The 21022-nt window shown below is 36.8% G+C and overlaps 1 long non-coding RNA gene across 2 annotated transcripts in view; it reads right to left on the bottom strand.

The window, feature by feature from the left end:
- Nucleotides 1-21022, bottom strand: part of LOC138985783 (uncharacterized) — a 123889-nt gene that overhangs the window by 24419 nt on the left and 78448 nt on the right. The window lies entirely within an intron of this gene.

Below are 21022 nucleotides of genomic sequence, written 5' to 3'. Positions count from 1 at the left end.
GACACGACTGAGCGACTGAACAGAACTGAATTTTTAAACAACAAAGGGAAATTAGAAGACTGTGTGGCAAGGCTGATTTTCTCATCTTTAATGGCCAAAAATCAAAAGATGTCATTCATATTTGATAAGTAAGTAGTAAAGTAGTAAATATAGAGAATTACTCTTTGAAATGTAGAGTATTAAGATGATAAAAGTTTCAAAATTATACTTATAAAGTTCTCAGGGTCTCACAAGTTGAAAAACAAGTATTGGCTGGGGCTACAATTTTATCTTGATGAAATTGAAAGAGGAGAGTGAAAAAGCTGGCTTAAAACTCAGCATTCAGAAACTAAGATCATGGCATTTGGTCCCATCACCTCATGGAAAATAGATGGGGAAACAATAGAAAAAGTGACAGCCTTTATTTTCATGGGCTCCAAAATCACTGCAGATGGTGACTGCAGCCATGAAATTAAAAGACGCTTGCTCCTTGCAAGAAAAGCTATGACCAACCTAGACAGCATATTATAAAGCAGAGACATTACTTTGCCAACAAAAGTCTGTCAGCAGTCCATGGGGGTCACAAAGAGTTGGACATGACTGAGTGATTAACCAAAGATATCCTCTGTTTTAGTTAATTCAAAGTCAAATTGATCAGTCATCTTAATTACATCTACAAACTTTATAAACATTCCCTATAATATAAAATGATCATAAAAAAGACATTCAGTCATATTCACATATTCTTCCCACCCTCAAGGGGAGGGTAATATATAGGAAACTAAGTCATATCTAGGTCATTTTCAAATTCCACTCATCACAGAAGTATTCTAATTGAAAAAAATCAAATTTATTTTCTATATTTCTATGTTCATCCATAAAACATTTTTCACAACTCTCCAATAACACTGAAAAAGTATCTTTTTACTATACACTCTTTTACACATGAATGAATAATGTATGTGCTTTATCACTCAGTCATGCCCAACTCTGTGTGACCCCATGGACTGGAGCCCACCAGGCTCCTCTGTCCATGGGATTCTCCAGGCAAGAATACTGGAGTGAGTCACCATGCCCTCCATCTTCCCGACCCAGGGATCAAACCCAGGTCTCCCACATTGCAGGTGCATTCTTTACTGTCTGAGCTACCAGCGAAGCCCAGGAATACTAGAGTGGGTAGCCTATCCTAAAATTAAAGAAAAGTTGTTAAATAAATTTGAAATAGTGATTTCAACCACTGTTTTAGTGCTCCCAGAGAGAAACAGCTTATTATTTGTATTTGTTTTGAGCAAATCATGTAATTTTGTTTTTGAACTTGGTTAACATCATTGGTATTCATGACTTAAATTGTCTCAAGTTAATTCTGAATTTCCTATCTACTCACAAGCCCTAGTTTATGGGAATGATAAACAACAATAGACACAGATTTAATAGAAAACATATGATTCATATAGAGAATGTAAAGATACTTGATGAAGTGAGAGTTGGACCCATATTAAATTGATTTTATACATTAAAGTTGGACTACACATCTGGAATGATTGTTTAGTGCAATTATTAATAAACAACCATTAATTTTGTTACCTATGCACATATTTTCCTGAAGTGTTTGGTAATTTAATTCATCCTGTATGTCTATCTTTTCTTTTCTCCAATTATCCCTATAGGTACAGACACAATATGCACTCTTCAATTCTACTTAATAGTTCTCTACTGATTCATAACTAAAGAAAGATTTGTATCTTTGTTACAAACAGTTTTACAAGGTCCCTTGGCAATATATTTGTATATAAAAAGGGATTTCATTAGAGAGAGAATGTTTAAATAAATGGCATTCTTCGTATCTATCCACATGGTTCAATATCTAATTATTATTTGTTTGTTTATTGCTTTTTTCATAATGGTTAGTATCAAAGACTTTAATGCTTAGAGGGACTTTAACACGGCTTGCCATATGCTATTCTCTAGGGGAAATTTTTCTACAAAGCACTCCTTACCAAACATTATTTAATTTAATTCTGTCAATAATGGATAAACATAATTCTCAGTGCAGGATTTCTATCATTGAACTGCTGCTGCTGCTGCTGCTGCTGCTGCTGCTGCTAAGTCGCTTCAGTCGTGTCCGACTCTGTGAGACCCATAGACGGCAGCCCACCAGGCTCCTCCGTCCCTGGGACTCTCCAGGCAAGAATACTGGAGTGGGTTGCCATTTCCTTCTTCAATGCATGGAAGTGAAAGGTGGAAGTGAAGTCGCTCAGTCGTGTCTGACTCTTAGCAACCCCATGGACTACAACCTACCAGGCTCCTCCATCCATGGGATATTCCAGGCAAGAGTACTGGAGTGGGGTGCCATTGCCTTCTCTGATCATTGAACTACTACCCTTATTAAAAAATCATTTCTCATCTTTTTTTTTTTTTTTAACTTTACAATATTGTATTAGTTTTGCCAAATATCGAAATGAATCCGCCACAGGTATACCCGCGTTCCCCATCCTGAACCCTCCTCCCTCCTCCCTCCCCTACCCTCCCTCTGGGTCGTCGCAGTGTACCAGGCCCAAGCATCCAGTACCATGTATCGAACCTGGACTGGCGACTCGTTTCATACATGATAATATACATGTTTCAATGCTATTCTCCCAAATCTCCCCACCCTCTCCCTCTCCCACAGAGTCCATAAGACTGATCTATACATTGGTGTCTCTTTTGAAGTCTCGTACACAGGGTTATTGTTACCATCTTTCTAAATTCCATATATATGAGTTAGTATACTGTATTGGTGTTTTTCTTTCTGGCTTACTTCACTCTGTATAATAGGTTCCAGTTTCATCCACCTCATTAGAACTGATTCAAATGTATTCTTTTTAATGGCTGAGTAATACTCCATTGTGTATATGTACAACAGCTTTCTTATCCATTCATCTGCTGATGGGCATCTAGGTTGCTTCCATGTCCTGGCTATTATAAACAGTGCTGCAATGAACATTGGGGTACACGTGTCTCTTTCCCTTCTGGTTTCCTCAGTGTGTATGCCCAGCAGTGGGATTGCTGGATCATAAGGCAGTTCTATTTCCAGGTTTTTAAGGAATCTCCACACTGTTCTCCATAGTGGCTGTACTAGTTTGCATTCCCACCAACAGTGTAAGAGAGTTCCCTTTTCTCCACACCCTCTCCAGCATTTATTGCTTGTAGACTTTTGGATCGCAGCCATTCTGACTGGCGTGAAATGGTACCTCATAGTGGTTTTGATTTGCATTTCTCTGATAATGAGTGATGTTGAGCATCTTTTCATGTGTTTGTTAGCCATCTGTATGTCTTCTTTGGAGAAATGTCTATCTAGTTCTTTGGCCCATTTTTGATTGGGTCATTTATTTTTCTGGAGTTGAGCTGTAGGAGTTGCTTGTATATTTTTGAGATTAGTTGTTTGTCAGTTGCTTCATTTGCTATTATTTTCTCCCATTCTGAAGGCTGCCTTTTCACCTTGCTAATAGTTTCCTTTGATGTGCAGAAGCTTTTAAGTTTAATTAGGTCCCATTTGTTTATTTTTGCTTTTATTTCCAATATTCTTGGAGGTGGGTCATAGAGGATCCTACTGTGATGTATGTCAGAGAGTGTTTTGCCTATGTTCTCCTCTAGGAGTTTTATAGTTTCTGGTCTTACGTTTAGATCTTTAATCCATTTTGAGTTTATTTTTCTATATGGTGTTAGAAAGTGTTCTAGTTTCATTTTTTACAAGTGGTTGACCAGTTTTCCCAGCACCACTTGTTAAAGAGATTGTCTTTAATCCATTGTATATTCTTGCCTCCTTTGTCAAAGATAAGGTGTCCATAGGTGCGTGGATTTATCTCTGGGCTTTCTATTTTGTTCCATTGATCAATATTTCTGTCTTTGTGCCAGTACCATACTGTCTTGATAACTGTGGCTTTGTAATAGAGCCTGAAGTCAGGTAGGTTGATTCCTCCAGTTCCATTCTTCTTTCTCAAGATAGCTTTGGCTATTCGAGGTTTTTTGTATTTCCATACAAATTGTGAAATTATTTGTTCTAGCTCTGTGAAGAATACCGTTGGTAGCTTGATAGGGATTGCATTGAATCTATAAATTGCTTTGGGTAGTATACTCATTTTCACTATATTTATTCTTCCAATCCATGAACATGGTATATTTCTCCATCTATTAGTGTCCTCTTTGATTTCTTTCACCAGTGTTTTATAGTTTTCTATATATAGGTCTTTAGTTTCTTTATGTAGATATATTCCTAAGTATTTTATTCTTTCTGTTGCAATGGTGAATGTAATTGTTTCCTTAATTTCTCTTTCAGTTTTCTCATTATTAGTGTATAGGAATGCAAGGGATTTTTGTGTGTTGATTTTATATCCTGCAACTTTACTATAATCATTTCTCATCTTAATTGAAACTTGAACTTTGTATCTGGCTTGACATTCTGGAAGAAGTAAAATGCATATGCTACATTCAATCCACATGTTCAAAAACCATTTTCACCCCTAAGCTCATTTTCTCAGGATTTAATCTTTTTAGTTTTTTCAAATAGTTGCCTCATTCCCTGTGAGTAGGTCCCACTGGCTTTGTCCCAGCAAGGGGCAGGAAAAACAATGAAGCTTCTAGGCTGCCAAATTGATAGCATCAAAGCAAACTCAAAAAGCCATTAAGAGAATGTTCATCCCTATTTCCAAGCAAAGGTTATTTTTATGTGGTGATTCCAATCAGTAGGATATGGGCTCATTGAGTATGTGATTTATTGACAGTGTTCTTAAATGAGAAACATTCTTGAAATGTGCCTAGAAGTTAACTCATAGGCAAGTCCTTCACAGTTCCTTATAGAACTTTCCCTTTTGATCCCTTCTTTCTTTAGTGCACAAGAGGCTCTTAATCATCTCCTAACCTTTTATTTGAGCTGTTTTGAATTGGAACATATTGGCTCACTCATCTGTTGGTAATAGGCAGCCTTGCTCTCTGCATTTTGACAGCTTTTCTCAATACTGTTTGGACTGTGACAAATATTACTTAATATATATGTCACAATATTTTATTATTTTATTTTTTTAATTTTAAATTTATTTATTTTAATTGGAGGCTAATTACTTTACAATATTGTATTGGTTTTGCCATACATCAACATGAATCCACCACAGGTGTACACATGCTCCCCATCCTGGAGAACATAGGCAAAACACTCTCTGACATAAATCACAGTAGGATCCTCTATGACCCACCTCCCAGAATATTGGAAATAAAAGCAAAAATAAACAAATGGGACTTAATTAAAATTAAAAGCTTCTGCACAATGAAGGAAACTATAAGCAATGTGCAAAGACAGCCTTCAGAATGGGAGACAATAATAGCAAATGAAGCAACTGACAAACAACTAACCTCAAAAATATACAAGCAACTCCTACAGTTCAATTCCAGAAAAATAAATGATGCAATCAAAAAATGGGCCAAAGAACTAAATAGACATAATATTTTGTATTAACTAAACATACTGTATTAATATACATAAGCATTTTCCGTACAATATATTTCACTTTATACAATTTGTACATTTAAAATGCTGTGGTGTTGGAGAAAACTCTTGAGAGTCCCTTGGACTGCAAGGAGATCCAGTCCATCCTAATGGAAATCAGTCCTGAATATTCATCGGAAGGACTGATGTTGAAGCTGAAACTCCAATACTTTGGCCACCTGATGGGAAGAACTGATTCATTGGAAAAGACCCTGATGCTGGGAAAGACTGAGGGCAGGAGGAGAAGGGGACGACAGAGGATGAGATGGTTGGATGGCATCACCAACTCAATGGACATGGGTTTGGGTGGACTCCGGGAGTTGGTGATGGACAGGGAGGCCTGGCGTGCTGCAGTTCATCGGGTCGCAGAGAGTCGGACATGACTGAGTGACTGAACTGAACTGAAGAAAAGAAATCATTGAGGAGCTGAGGAAGGCAGATAATGCCATCATATTTATTTCTCAGTAAAACAGCCAGTGAGAATGCAGAAGCTGAGCTGGAAGAGGAAGGCCAAAGAAGGCATGGAAATGAAGAGGCATTTTTGCCTGTTTGGAGAAACATTCTAACAGGCATGGAATTCAAATTGTAAAATAGAAGAGGCCTTGGTATTTGGGCAACAGAGATCTATAGATTATCACAATTGGATTTATAAGTCAAGTCCAGTTGATTCACATTGCTGTACAGCAGAAACTAACACAATGTTGTAAAGCAACTATACTCCAATAAAAATTAATTTAAAAAATGCAACTGAATTGCAAAATAAATAAATATTTATACTATAAATAGATAAAATACTTGTTTTATTTATTAAAATAAATTTCATCTAAACCAGTATTACCAGTTTAATATTAGTTTTGGATTCAAATACTGGTTTCACTGCCATAAGTATGATGGCCATTGAGAAATTAATTCTATAAAATATTGATTAAGAACATGCACCATCTGTGTTAATATGAAGACTAAAGGTTGCCTGAGTAAAAATGTCTGAAATAGCACCTTGATTGAAGCTAAGTATTCAATATATAGCAGTAATCTGCATGTTTTTGTTTGTCATGATATATCCTCCTCTTTTTCCTTTTTCTCCTCTTCCTCTCTTCTTCATCATCTTCTTTTGTTTCTACTTAATATTTTCAGTGTCCAATTTTAAATTATTTTAGTTTTCTTAAACATGAATATAGTTCTTTGATATTTGCTCATTTTGTGCTTGAATTCATTTTGTATTTAAATTAGTGATGTCATATTGAAGTGGTAATTATATTGAACAAAATGTGTATTTTCCATTTTTGAGTGACTCATAGATCTGATATGCATATCTGTTGTGTTTTCATCAAAGTCAGTCATAAAGGTGTTGACTATTCTAGCACTATTGACAGAATGCTATACCTCTCATAGCTAACACCCTTCCTAATGCTACTTAAATGACACTAAATGTCTGTTACATATTGTCCCCAAATATCCTGTTATCATTTTAGCATTACTTATTATTCTGCATTGTACTTGTTGTCTAGTTGACTATTTTCCCCATTTATGGAGTATGACTCTTGAAGTCAAGGAACACTTCTTGTTCACAATTCTATCTCCTTTGTCTAGCTGGCACAAAGTAGGATATCAACATAGTCACTTATTATTCTTATTTTCCTCTTTTCAAATTGATGTTGATCCACTGGAAAACATTTTTCAATTCAGTTCAGTCGCTCAGTCGTGTCCGACTTTGCGATCCCATGAACCACAGCATGCCAGGCTTCCCTGTCCATCACCAACTCCCGGAGTTTACCCAAACTCATGTCCATTGAGTCGGTGATGCCATCTCACCATCTCATCCTCTGTCGTTCACTTCTCTTCCTGCCTTCAATTTTTCCCAACATCAGGGTCTTTTCTAATGAGTCAGCTCTTCACATCAGGTGGCCAAAATACTGGAGTTTCAGCTTCAACATCAATCCCTCTAATGAACATCCAGGACTGATTTCCCTTAGGATGGACTAGTTGGATCTCCTTGCATTCCAAGGGACTCTCAAGAATCTTCTCCAACACCACAGTTCAAAAGCATCAATTCTTCTGCGCTCAGCCGTCTTTATAGTCCAACTTTTAACCACAAAATAATTTCCAATTTGATACCAAAATTATCAGAAGTTAGCACACTTCATTATCTGTTTTGCTTTATGATCAACAAATATCAAAGTGTAAAAAAGGTATTTTACCCATTTGTGTCATTGCTAGACTTCTGGGAATAACCCCACAGCAACTAATACTGATGCTCCTGGCTCCTGCTTGTCTGGTTTTTTTAAGGCAGCTAGGTTACAGCACCTGTTTATTTGACTAGAATAGCATTTGAAATAAAGAGAACTAATAGTTTACAAATAATATAGGAAACAGAAAGGGCTTCCCAGGTGGTGCTAGTGGTAAAGAACTGCATGCCAATGAAGGAGATATGAGACACGGGTTTGATCCCTGGGTCAGGAAGATCCCCTAGAGGAGGGCACTGGAACCCACTCTGGTATTCTTGCCTGGAAAATCCCATGGACAGAGAAGCCTGGTGGGCTACAGCTCACGAGGTTGCAAAGAGTCGCACACAACTGAAGTAACAGCATGCACATGCAGGAAGCAGAAACAAATTTTGGAAAGCATCTTATTTGTGATTTCAAAACAGGCTGAAGAGAAGGGATGATAAGGAACTGAATAAGGAAATAAAAGAATATAAACCATTAACATAATTGAATCAGCCAGTTTCATTAGGAAGAAAATAAGATAATGATCATACAGAAAATAAATCCAAAAGAGTAGAGGATAATTTTAAAAAGCTCTATAATGTTTACTAATAACTTAAGTCACTCAGTCGTATCCAACTCTTTGCAACCCCGTGGACTGTAGCCCACCAGGCTCCACAGTCCATGGGATTTTCCAGGCAAGAGTACTGGAGTGTGTTGCCATTTCCTTCTCCAGGGGATCTTCCCGACCCAGGGAAGCCACCAGGGAAGCTTACCATAATGTTTAATAGGAAATTATAAAGATATACAAGTGAGGAGACTGAAAACCCACGGATACAGACAAAAAAAAAAAAAACAGACTTCATCTCCAGATAAATTCTTCTATATATGAAAATGGAATAAGAGAAATAATCAAAAATGCAAGAAAATAAATTATTCTGACTAGAAGAAAATAAATTCCAAATCAGAGTTCAATCCAAAATTAATTCTACATCATGGAATAACAAATGAATGCTGGAATAGCTTAAAATAAAAAAAAAAAAAGTATAATACTTTTCAGCTTTCTACATGGGAAATACTTTTCTAAGTGTCAATATAAAAGTAGCATAAGAATGTTTTCAAAAACCAGTAGGTAAAGCCAGATATTATGTGAGAGTATTAACATTAGTGGTGACCATTCAATAAATTAATTATAATCAATTGGTGAGCTCAATATAGTCTTTAATCCTCTCATTAATGCCAATTAATTTCAGATACAATTGAGCAACTTTCACTAGAAATACAAACAGAACCATAATTTGGGCTTCCCTTGTGGTACAGCTGGTAGAAGAATCTACCTGCAATGCGATAGACCTGGATTCAATTCCTAGGTTGGGGAGATCCCCTGGAGGAGGGAAAGGTTACCCACTCCAATATTCTGGCTGGAGGATTCCATGGACTATAGTCCATAGGGTCGCAAAGAGCTGGACACGACTGAGTGACTTTCAGGAGAATGCCAATTAAAAATCCTACTGCCTTTTCTTATTTTAAGAACTCTTTAATGTCTGACTGTTCTGAGTGCTTCATATATTTTCTCTAAATTCTACTTAAAATATGAACTTCTGTTCATTAATTTCTCTCTTCTCTCATGCTGTTATAGGAAAAGCAGAATAAACCATATGACATCATCAACATTGTGTTCAAAATAGCTCAGTGAGCAAATTTATGAGGTACTTTTCTACATCACAAGTGACAGTGTCCTCCACTAGTTAATTGGAGTTCTCATTTCTCCTAAATTCAGTAATTTCCCACTTTTCTCAAACCTTTACCAATAGCCTCCATAAGGTCCAATATTCTTCCAGCAATACCTGGTCAAACAATCAACACTACATATTTTAGTTTTTTTGGCAACAAGCTGTCTGCAGACACCAAGATCTGTTCTATTTATTAGTGCCAAAAAATCACCCCAAAGTTCAGTATCATAAATCAATGTTTCTTATTATGTTCAAGGCTTTTGTGGTTCAGGAATTTAGACAGAGCAAAGGGGATGTCTCATCTTTGCTTCATGATATCTGGAGACTTACCTGAAAGGACTCAACCAGTACAGAGCAAGTTGACCAGCTTAAGGCTAGAATTATATGCAAGCTTCTTCACTTATACATAAGGCATCTGTGCTGAAATGAGACACATGTTGGACTCAATTGGTACTTGGCTTAAGCACTTATACAAGTAATCTCTCATCTGTGTGTCCTGGAATTCTATACAGTATGGTTATATCAGGGCAGTGCAACTTCCTTTTGAAGGTTAAAAGCTCTGATAACAAGTGTTCAGTAAACAAGGTGGAAACTCTCTGGCATTTTGTTATCTGTCCTTGGAAAATACGGCATCACTTTTGCCATACTCTATCATGGCAGTCACAAACCAGGCCAGATTGAAGAGCAGGGATATAAATCCCTACCACTGAGAGACAAGGATGTAAAAGAATTTGTAGGCATATTTTAAAACTACCAGATTTGTAAAATTAAATTTTCTGATTATTTATGCAGTAAAATACTTTTCATATGAGCCCTACCATTTGTATTTCTTCTTTTGTAAAATGTCTATTTGTGTCTCACATATTTTTGATCATCTGCCATTTTGTTACTGATTTATTTATTTTAAAATTTAGTCTAACTCCCTACTATCCATTTAGCTCTTACAGTATATGCATATTTTAATTTATTTCTTCAGACTACTTTGATCATTTTTTTTAATTTTTATTTAATTTTTAAACTTTACATAATTGTATTAGTTTTGCCAAATATCAAAATGAATCCACCACAGGTATACATGTGTTCCCCATCCTGAACCCTCCTCCCTCCTCCCTCCCCATACCATCCCTCTGGGTTGTCCCAGTGCACTAGCCCCAAGCATCCAGTATCGTGCATCGAACCTGGACTGGCATCTCATTTCATACATGATATTTTACATGTTTCAATGCCATTCTCTCAAATCTTCCCACCCTCTCCCTCTCCCACAGAGTCCATAAGACTGTTCTATACATCACTGTCTCTTTTGCTGTCTCGTACACAGGGTTATTGTTACCATCTTTCTAAATTCCGTATATATGCATTAGTATACTGTATTGGTGTTTTTCTTTAGAAGTTTGTGCCACGTAAATTTAGTCAATCATTCAAGGCAAGAGTCCTTGCTTTGTTCTTTGTAAGAATTTAGGGTATTCTTTTTTTATATTTAATAGTTTGCAGTTCCATGAATGTTTTGTCATGGAAATTTGATGAGCACATTTATTCTGAACACTCATGCACTTTAGTTTTTATCATTCTCATGTATTTTTGTTTCCTTCTATTTGTTCTGATTTTTAAACAAAACATTTCTTAAGATTATATTGGATATTTCACTGATATTTCTATCTCATGATTTTCAAAAGCTTGTCAAGATCATTTTTCAAAAAATCTAATATTTTTTCACCATTTATTTTTAATTCTGAAGGATTTATTCAATGTTTTCCATTATTTTTTTCATAATACCCAGTTCTTACTTTACAAATTGAACATATAGTTCAACTGAACATACAATTCTACATTTTTTCTTCTTCTTCTTTTCATGGGGTTAAAAAAGGTATCTGACAACTCTCAGTTCAGCATGGCACTTTTCACTGAGTGAGCTTTGCTACTGATGAAGAATACCAAATGCCAAAATTAGAAGCCTTCATACTTCTTACCATTCCCTAAAGGCATGTAGAAATTCTAGAGACTGACTATGTATAAATTCTTTCATATCTATGGTACATCATTAAATTAATCCCAATATTTGCAGTCCCAAGTTTCATTCTTAGGCTATTTAGTATCTGGCTAGTCTGAGCATCAAGACACGGAGTTTTTGCCAAAGCAACTTGCTCTTCCTTGATTATATTCATTCCTCACATACTCTAGGCTAAGCTTTTCTCTGATATACTATACTGTTACCATCATTGTTTATGCATATGGGAATTTTATTGAAATCTTTCTCTATTTGTGCTTGCTCTAATAGATGCTTGTGTTCTACTTGTTCCCTTCTTAATTGAAGATTTATGCAATCTTATGTCTTTATTCTCACTTTAATGGAATCTTGGTAGACAGGAATATATATATATTATTCAGTCTTCACTCTATGCTAGGAACTTAAAAGAATTTTTTGATTGAGGACCCAAGATCCCCTGGGAAAAACTGGAAAAAGGACAATCTCTAGTTTCTGCTTTATGCTGTCCATAAAATATGGACGATAGATGTTAGAAAGTACATGAGTTACATGTTGAATTAGGAATGGTATGTATAAAATTCTGAGAACAGTGCAGAGTGCTATAGCTTCTTTTCTACTAAAATAATTTCATCCTTAGTAATCATATCACATCTCTATCGAGGCAGTTTTGTTATAAAAGTATTGACCTAATCCTAATCACCATTTATAGCTGACATACAATGCAACTTAACAGAAAAGAATTAAGTTTGTACTGGATGTGGTGGTGGTTTAGTTACTCAGTTATGTCGGACTCTTTGCAACCTCATGCACTGTAGCCCAACAGGCTTCTCTGTCCATGGGATTCTCCAGGCAAGAATACTGGAGTGGGCTGCCATTTCCTCCTCCAGGGGATCTTCCCTACCCAGGAATCGAACTCGGGTCTCCTGCACTGTAGGCAAATTCTTTACCATCTGAGCTATAAGGAAAGGCCTTGTACTGAATACATCTTACCTAAATATTTGTGAATTCATTCTGTTAATGGAATCCACACGTGCAACAGAAACTGGACAATAAACACCTCTGAATGCTGTTAGAGCCTATATGCCCATGATTAACTAATGGCTAAAATGAAGATCTAAATCCATTGTATCATATCTTTACCACCAGAAATAAATGATAGATGTAAAGCACTGTATTTTGTCAACTTGTCACTGAGATAATAGAAGAGGGCACTGAGCCTGAATAAGTGTGATGGGGAGGAATTAATTGATTTGGGCTAGTAAGGAGATGTGGTTGTAAGAAAAATTTACACACTTAATTAGTATGCAGGATGGTGTGGAATGCAAGAAAAGACTGAGATAAAATTAATGGCTTAAAAAATTCTGAGAACAGAAAAAGCCATTAACCATTATGCTCAAAAACAAAATAAACACGTGCAGCAACCTTTCTTATCTTGGTGTGAGGAAGCAAATGATGTGCTAAGAATAGCAAAATATAAGAAACCATTTTCTCAACTGATATAGATGAAATATTTTGATTTACTAAATACTCTTAGAACTTACCATAAATAAAATAAATATATTTTCTTCAGATTAGCTCTTGGGACCAAATCAATACAATTTCACATCACTGAATATTTAAACTACATGGCTTTTCTGACATTTGATTTTAATCCTGAATGTATTATTGATTCCTACAATGTGATGTGGCAATAACACAGTTTACAATATACCCTGAAATTTCTACACATTCCAGTAACAGCAAGAATATTTATAGACACATAAATAAATTTCAAGAAATCAGAGGATCAACATAAAATAGTTTTTTTTTTTTTTTAAGTGAAAATTACTAAGTTCTGTCTGACTCTTTGCAACCCCATGGACTATACAGTCCACGGAATTCTCTAGGCCAGAATACTGGAATATGTAGCCTTTCTCTTCTCCAGGAAATCTTCCTAACCCAGGGATCAAACCCAGGTCTCCTGATTGTGGGCAAATTCTTTATCAGCCCAACATAAAATAAATGAATACATATAAAATGTTGATTTCAGAGAAAGAAAGGATTGCTTTTGCTGAGGGAAACTATTAATCAGGACATTTTAGTTTCAGACCATAAAAAAAAAACAAACAAAAAAATCAAATGTTTATAAGTTAAAATGGAAAGCATTGATTCTTATAACTGAAGCACATCAGACTATATTGTGATGTGGATAAGACCACATATTCTCAAATTATGTTATATATTAGCTCTGTTACTTTGGCTAAGACAACTAACTAATCTTTATTTCCTATTGTCTAATATAAAAATTGTATATTAATTTTAATTTATTCATAGAGTCCTTTTGAGTATTATATGCATTATCTGTATTATGAGTCTTATGAAGCACCTAAAATAGTGCCCAGAAAATTATATTTGCTATATGAATGTCATATGCATTATTATTAAAAATAATACATAAGTATTATGATCAGTATTATAATATTATACTGAGTATTATAATATTATTATAATATACTATACTATATAGTATTATATATTATATAATATACTATAATAATGCAGTATTATAATATTATACTTATTATGATCAAAAATTTAGATTTAGAGCTACTTTCAGGCTCAACTATTATTCTAGGTTGTAAGAAATTTCTCCATGTAATTTTGTTCTACTTTCCTTTATTGACTATGCCAAAGCTTTTGACTGTGTGGATCACAATAAACTGTGGGAAATTCTGAAAGAGATGAGAATACCAGACCTGACCTGCCTCTTGAGAAACCTGTATGTAGGTCAGGAAGCAAAAGTTAGAACTGGACATGGAAAAACAGACTGGTTCCAAATAGGAAAAGGAGTATGTCAAGGCTGTATATTGTCACCCTGCTTATTTAACTTATATGCAGAGTACATCATGAGAAACGCTGGGCTGGAGGAAGCACAAGCTGGAATCAAAACTGCTGGGAAAAATATCAATAACCTCAGATATGTAGATGACACCACGCTTATGGCAGAAAGTGAAAAACTAAAGAGCCTCTTGATGAAAGTGAAAGTGGAGAGTGAAAAAGTTGGATTAAAGCTCAACATTCAGAAAACAAAGATCATGGCATCTGGTCCCATCACTTCATGGGAAATAGATGGGGAAACAGTGGAAACAATGTCAGCCTTTATTTTTCTGGGCTCCAAAATCACTGCAGATGGTGACTGCAGCCATGAAATTAAAAGATGCTTACTCCTTGGAAGGAAAGTTATGACCAACCTAGATAGCATATTGAAAAGCAGAGACATTACTTCGCCAACAAAGGTCTGTTTAGCCAAGGCTATGGTTTTTCCAATGGTCATGTATGAATGTGAGAGTTGGACTATAAAGAAAGCTGAGTGCCAAAGAATTGATGCTTTTTAAGTGTGGTGTTGGAGAAGACTCTTGAGAGTCCCTTGGACTGCAAGGAGATCCAACCAGTCCATCCTAAAGGAGATCAGAAAAAAAAATAATAATAATAAAGGAGATCAGTCCTGGGTGTTCACTGGAAGGACTGATGTTGAAGCTGAAACTCCAATACTTTGGCCACCAGATGCGAAGAGCTGACTCATTTGAAAAGACACTGATCCTGGGAATGATTGAGGGCAGGAGGAGAAGAGGACGATAGTGGATGAGATGGTTGGATGGCATCACCAACTCAATGGACAAGGGCTTGGGTAGACTCCAGGAGTTGGTGATAGACAGGGAAGCCTGGCATGCTGCAGTTCATAGGGTCGCAAAGAATTGGACACGGCTGAGCAACTGAATTGAATTGAACTGAATTGAACTGAACTTCCTTCATATCATGTACATTTCTTTCAGGTTTTCTCTTTCTTGTTTTCAGGCATTTCCCATAAATGACCCCAGTGTTACCCCAAGGCAAGATGGACACCAGCACCTATGAGCTTACATCCTAGTAATGTAGCTACTTCTTCAGAAAAAAAAAAAAATGTTTAATCCAAAAATTTCAACAAAATGTCTGGCTAAATTTCTCATTAGATTAACTTGGATTATGAGCACAATACAAAAAACCACGGTTAATGGACTAGTGTCCTCTTTTGGACAGGTCTGAGATACACTCTGAATACTACAAGTGGTATTTGAGTTACCTGTCTTAGAGCATAGAACTAGAAGAGGAAGAGGTAGATCCCCAAAGGACGATTGGAGTGCCCCTACAGACCACCTACAGAAGAAAACAAAAAACATGCTGAGTATTCTAAATATAATCACAGATATCCATGCTACAATAAATCACTGCTGATAAAAAAAATTAGGTGAGATAATTGATTTACTAATAATCATAGAATTTAGCTTTGTTTCTCTGCAACAAATTCACTGTGATGCTGTGATTTGGATCATCAATCTACATTACATTATATGGGCTTCCCTCGTGGCTCAGCTGGTAAAGAATCCACCTGCAATGCAGGAGACCTGGGTTCATTCCCTGGATTGGGATGATACCCTGGAGAAGGTAAAAGCTACCCATTCCAGTGTTCTTGCCTGGAGAATTCTATTGACTGTATAGTCCATGGGATCGCAAAGAGTCGGGCAGGACTGAGCAGCTTTCACTTTCACTTCGGGTGGTATTCAAATTGGGTTCCACTATTGGGAGATCCTAGAGAAACACTGGAAGGAAAGTAAAGACGAGAAGGAACTTCCTTCTTCCTGCTTGCTTGTTCTTGCCAATGTTGCTATAGATGCAGTTGTTTGGAGAATTAATGGATTTCAGCTTAACTGCATTTTTCAGCATCCCCCAAAGCACCCTTCTAACATTTCCTCAGAAGTGGCAGCTGGAACACATCCTTTCCTCAGGGATGTGAGTTCAGCAAGGTTAGTCCTCTGGCTTTACAAATTTTGATAGCCCCAACTTCTCTTTGTCTACTTAAGCCTCTGGGGTAGGATATTTGGGGCAGGGGCAGAACAGAAGGGACAGCTATATGTTATTTTGTTTGCCACACTATTGTTACTTTTATTGTTTATCCCCTAGTTAGCCACTTTCCTGTCCTAATAAGTAGTCTGGTATTAGTAGTATTGTGAAATTAAATGTTTTATGTAATATAGTCATGACCAATAACAGACTTTTCCTACAGATTTGGTAATATATATCTTATCTCAGTGGATTATATTTCACTTCCAATTGTGTTGCCTAAATAAGTCTGTTACTTCTATAAAATCCAATATTGACTTTGTCTCATCATTTTTCCTGATTTTCAAGGTGAATTCTTTGTCATTTACACTTCAAACTGTGAAGTCATATAGGTCTATATAAGACTTCAGTGCCACAATATATTCCCTGAGTGAATCTCTGCATTTTATTAATCTACAGATATGTTTCTTCAGATATAACTCAGAGTTAATAATATTGACCTCCCAGGGTTGTTTAAAGGGTTAAAAGTAATACATTATGAATACCTAGCATAGAGAATTACCCTGGGTGTGCATTTAATAATGTCAGTTTGTTCTTTCATTCAATGGGAAAACTGTGTAGATAAACTGAAAAGTTGGATAACAAAACAAAAATATAAAAAAGAAGAGAAAATACCATCAAAAATCATTATAACATCACAGACATTAAAATGATATAAAGAGTCCAGATGAATTGAGATTTTCTTGAAAATAAAGATTGTGACTTTTTTTTTTTTTTTTTTTTATGTTGTGGTTAATGTAAGAAGCATCAGTAAGGAGAGTTCCATTGCTAGAGAAGAGGATACTGAAACTGAGCAGTACCCTTTGGGGCTTTCCTGGGAACATACCCCAATTCTCCTCCATGTCCCGTGTCTCTTGTTGGTAGAAAAGTTTTGCCTCCTGAGTTTCAAGGAACAAATTTAATCAGAGAAGTGAGAAAATGCAAAAAAAGAAAAACAGTCAAGCAAGACAAAACAATAATAGCTTAGCCATAAAACAAGGGCAAGGATTTTTAGTTCCCCCTCAAGGTCTATAGATAATATAATGAGCCATATCGTTGAGTTTCTTTGCAGATAATACATTCCCCACCAGGTAGAAGTTAACTGCATGCTGACCACCAGCACATAGACCCTAGGATTAAGTGAAGCCAGCAAACTGATAACTGAGATTCCAGAAACATCACCCTGTCACCTCACCATCAGTCAGAGACTTGTGCACAAGTTGATCACACACCCTGCAACTCTTTCCCTAAAACTAACTTAAAAAACCCTTCCCTGAAAGTGATCAAGGAACCTGTTCTTTTGAGTGTGGATTGTTGTTCTCCCACATTGGCACCCTCCAATGCTGTCCTTTCCTCCTCCATAATTGGATGTCAATATATTGACTTTGCTTTGAGTCAGATGAAGGAACCAAAGTTGGGTTAGGAAACATTATTAGTGATGTTTATGTTTGAATCAGTTTGAACCACTTATAAGAACAAGCAGTGCTCATATCATCTCAACCCAAATCTATATTCAACAATGTCATGCTTCTGAAACTGTACATGTTAGAAGTATTCAAGACCTCAGAAATTAGCAAGGTAAAAATGTGACACTTTTTCTTAGAGAACCAGCTGTTGAATATTAATATTTGCTAAAACACTCCTAGAAAATTGCCTTTAAAATGCTCAGTAAATGTAATATTAATTATTAGAGATAGTAACAACTGTTTTCTAGAAAGGATTATTCAAATAGTAGTGCTAACTGAAGAAACAATAATCACTAGGTATCAGTTTAAGTACTTTAAGTCAGACTGATATCAGAATCCTCTAATAATACAGTAAATATCGACTAGTTCAGTTTACTACTTCACTTCAGTTGCTCAGTTATATCCAAATCTTTGCAACCCCATGGACTGCACCACACCAGGCCTCCCTGCTCACCACCAACTCCCAAAGTTTACTCAAACTCATGTCCATTGAGTTGGTGATGCCATCCAACCATTTCACCCTGTCATTCCCTTTTCCTCCTGCCTTAAATCTTTCCCAGCATCAGGAAAGATGCTTGGCATGTATGTTTTATTCTTTTGGATAGAAGAAGCAATACGGACCAGATAATAGAAAAATTTCACAAATTATTACATGATTGGCAGATACACTCATAAATTACTACACTCATAAATTACTAAATGAATAACAAAGTTTTTACCTGAAAAACTCACTTTTGTCCATATTCTGGTAATATTTTATCTATGACTTGATTTGTTCATCTGCCAAACAAATATGAGAATGACACAGAATATGTTGACTAGTTAATAGATTGCATAATAAAATAAAAAACTTAAATAAATGTTAGTGAATTGCAATTACCAATCATGTTTAAGTCAATGAAATGGAATAGGAGAGATATTTAAATATCTTATACTCACACATAATGTACAATTCAAGTATGAGCATGATGTATTTCAAAAGCCAGATATCACTATAACAAGTACCATGTAGCTGCTGCTGCTGCTATGTCACTTCAGTCATGTCCAACTCTGCACGACTCCATACACAGCAGCCCGTCAGGCTCCCCCATCCCTGGGATTCTCCAGACAAGAACACTGGAGTGGGTTGCCATTTCCTTCTCCAATGCATGAAAGTGAAAAGGGAAAGTGAAGTCGCTCAGTCGTGTCCGACTCTTAGCGACCGCATGGACTGCAGCCTACCAGGCTCCTCTGTCCATGGGATTTTCCAGGCAAGAGTACTGGAGTGGGGAGCACATAGCTAGCTAGGCCTTAAATCAAGAGTCAGCAAAATACAGCCTAGACAGCAAATCCAACCCACAGCCACTTTGTAAGTAAAGTTTTATTGATATATGGATATATCCTTTCATTTTTGTATTGTCTACAGGTGCTTTCTCACAGCAATAGCAGAATTAAATAGCTGCAAATGAGACAATCTGACCCAAAAAAACCTAAAATATTTTAGCCCTGACCCTTTATAGTAAATATTTATTAGCCCTGCCTGTGTTAGGTGCATGGATCAAGTTAAATTGCACAGTATGAACATTATGAAACAGTATGAAAAGGCAAAAAGATAGGACATTGAAAGATGAACTCCCCAGGTCGATAGGTGCCCAATACAGTACTGGAGATCAGTGGAGAAATAACTCTAGAAAGACTGAAGAGATGGAGCCAAAGCAAAAACAACACAGAATCGTGGATGTGACTGGTGATGGAAGTAAAGTCCAATGCTATAAAGTGCAATATGCATAGGAACCTGGAATGTTAGGTCGATTTAATTCAGTTCAGTTCAGTCGCTCAGTCGTGTCCAACTCTTTGCGATCCCATGAATCGCAGCATGCCAGGCCTCCCTGTCCATCACCAACTCCCGGAGTTCACTCAAACTTACATCCATCGAGTTGATGATGCCATCCAGCCATCTCATCCTCTGTCGTCCCCTTTTCCTCCTGCCCCTAATCCCTCCCAGCAATGGTTAGGTCCATTAATTAATGCAAGTTGGAAGTGCTCAGACAGGAAATGGCAAAAGTGAATATTAACATTTTAGGAATCAGAGAGCTAAAATGGACTGGAATGGGTGAATTTAACTCAGATGACCATTGTATCTTCTACAATGGGCAAGAATCCCTTAGAAGAAATGGAGTAGCCCTCATAGTCAACAAAAGAATAATTGCAGTACTTGCATGCAATCTCAAAAAGACTGATTGATTTCTGTTCATTTCCAAGGCAAACCATTCAGTACCACAGTACTCCAAGTCTATGCCCCAACCAATAACGCTGAAGAAGCTGATGTTGAATGGCTCTATGGAGACCTACAAGACCTTCTAGAACTAAAAAGATGTCCTTTTCATTATACAGGACTGGAATGTAAAAGTAGGAATTCAAGAAACACCTGGAGTAACCGGCAAATTGGGCCTTGGAGTACAGAATGAAGCAGGGCAAATGCTAATAGAGTTTTGCTAAGGGAACCCACTGGTCATAGCAAACACCCTCTTCCAACAACACAAGAGAAGACTCTACACATGGACATCACCAGATGGTCAACACCGAAATCAGATTGATTATATTCTTTGCAGCCAAAGATGGAGAAGCTCTATACAGTCAGCAAAAACAAGACCGGGAGCTGACCGTGGCTCAGATCATGAACTCCTTATTGCCAAATTCCGACTTAAATCGAAGAGTGTAGGGAAAACTACTAGATCATTCAGGTACGACCTAAATCAAATCCCTTAGGACTGTACAGTTCAGTCCAGTTCAGTTGCTCAGGCATGTCCAACTGTTTGTGACTGCATGGACTTCAGGACACCAGGCTTCCCTGTCTGTCACCAACTCTTGGAGTCAACTTAAACTCATGTCCACTAGGTCAGTGATGCCATACAATCATCTCATCCTCTGTCATCCCCTTCTCCTTCTGCCTTCAATCTTTTCAAGCACCAGGGTCTTTTCCAATGAGTCAGTTCTTCGCATCAAGTGGCCACAGTATTGGACTTTCGGATTCAGCATCAGTCCTCCCAGTGAATATTCAGGACTGATTTCCTTGGGGTTGGACTGGTTGAATCTCAGTGCAGTCTAAGGGACTCTCAAGAGTCTTCTCAAACACCACAGTTCAAAATCATCAGTTCTTTGGCACTCAGCTTTCTTTATACTCCAACTCTCACATCCATACAGGACTACTGTAAAAACCATAGCTTTGACTAGATGGACCTTTGTTAGCAAAGTAATGTCTC

This window comes from Bos mutus, chromosome 26, assembly GCF_027580195.1.
Source record: "Bos mutus isolate GX-2022 chromosome 26, NWIPB_WYAK_1.1, whole genome shotgun sequence".
NCBI lineage: Eukaryota > Metazoa > Chordata > Mammalia > Artiodactyla > Bovidae > Bos > Bos mutus.
The sequence above is the reverse complement of the archived record's forward strand: the minus strand, read 5'-3'. Positions and strand labels throughout refer to the sequence as shown.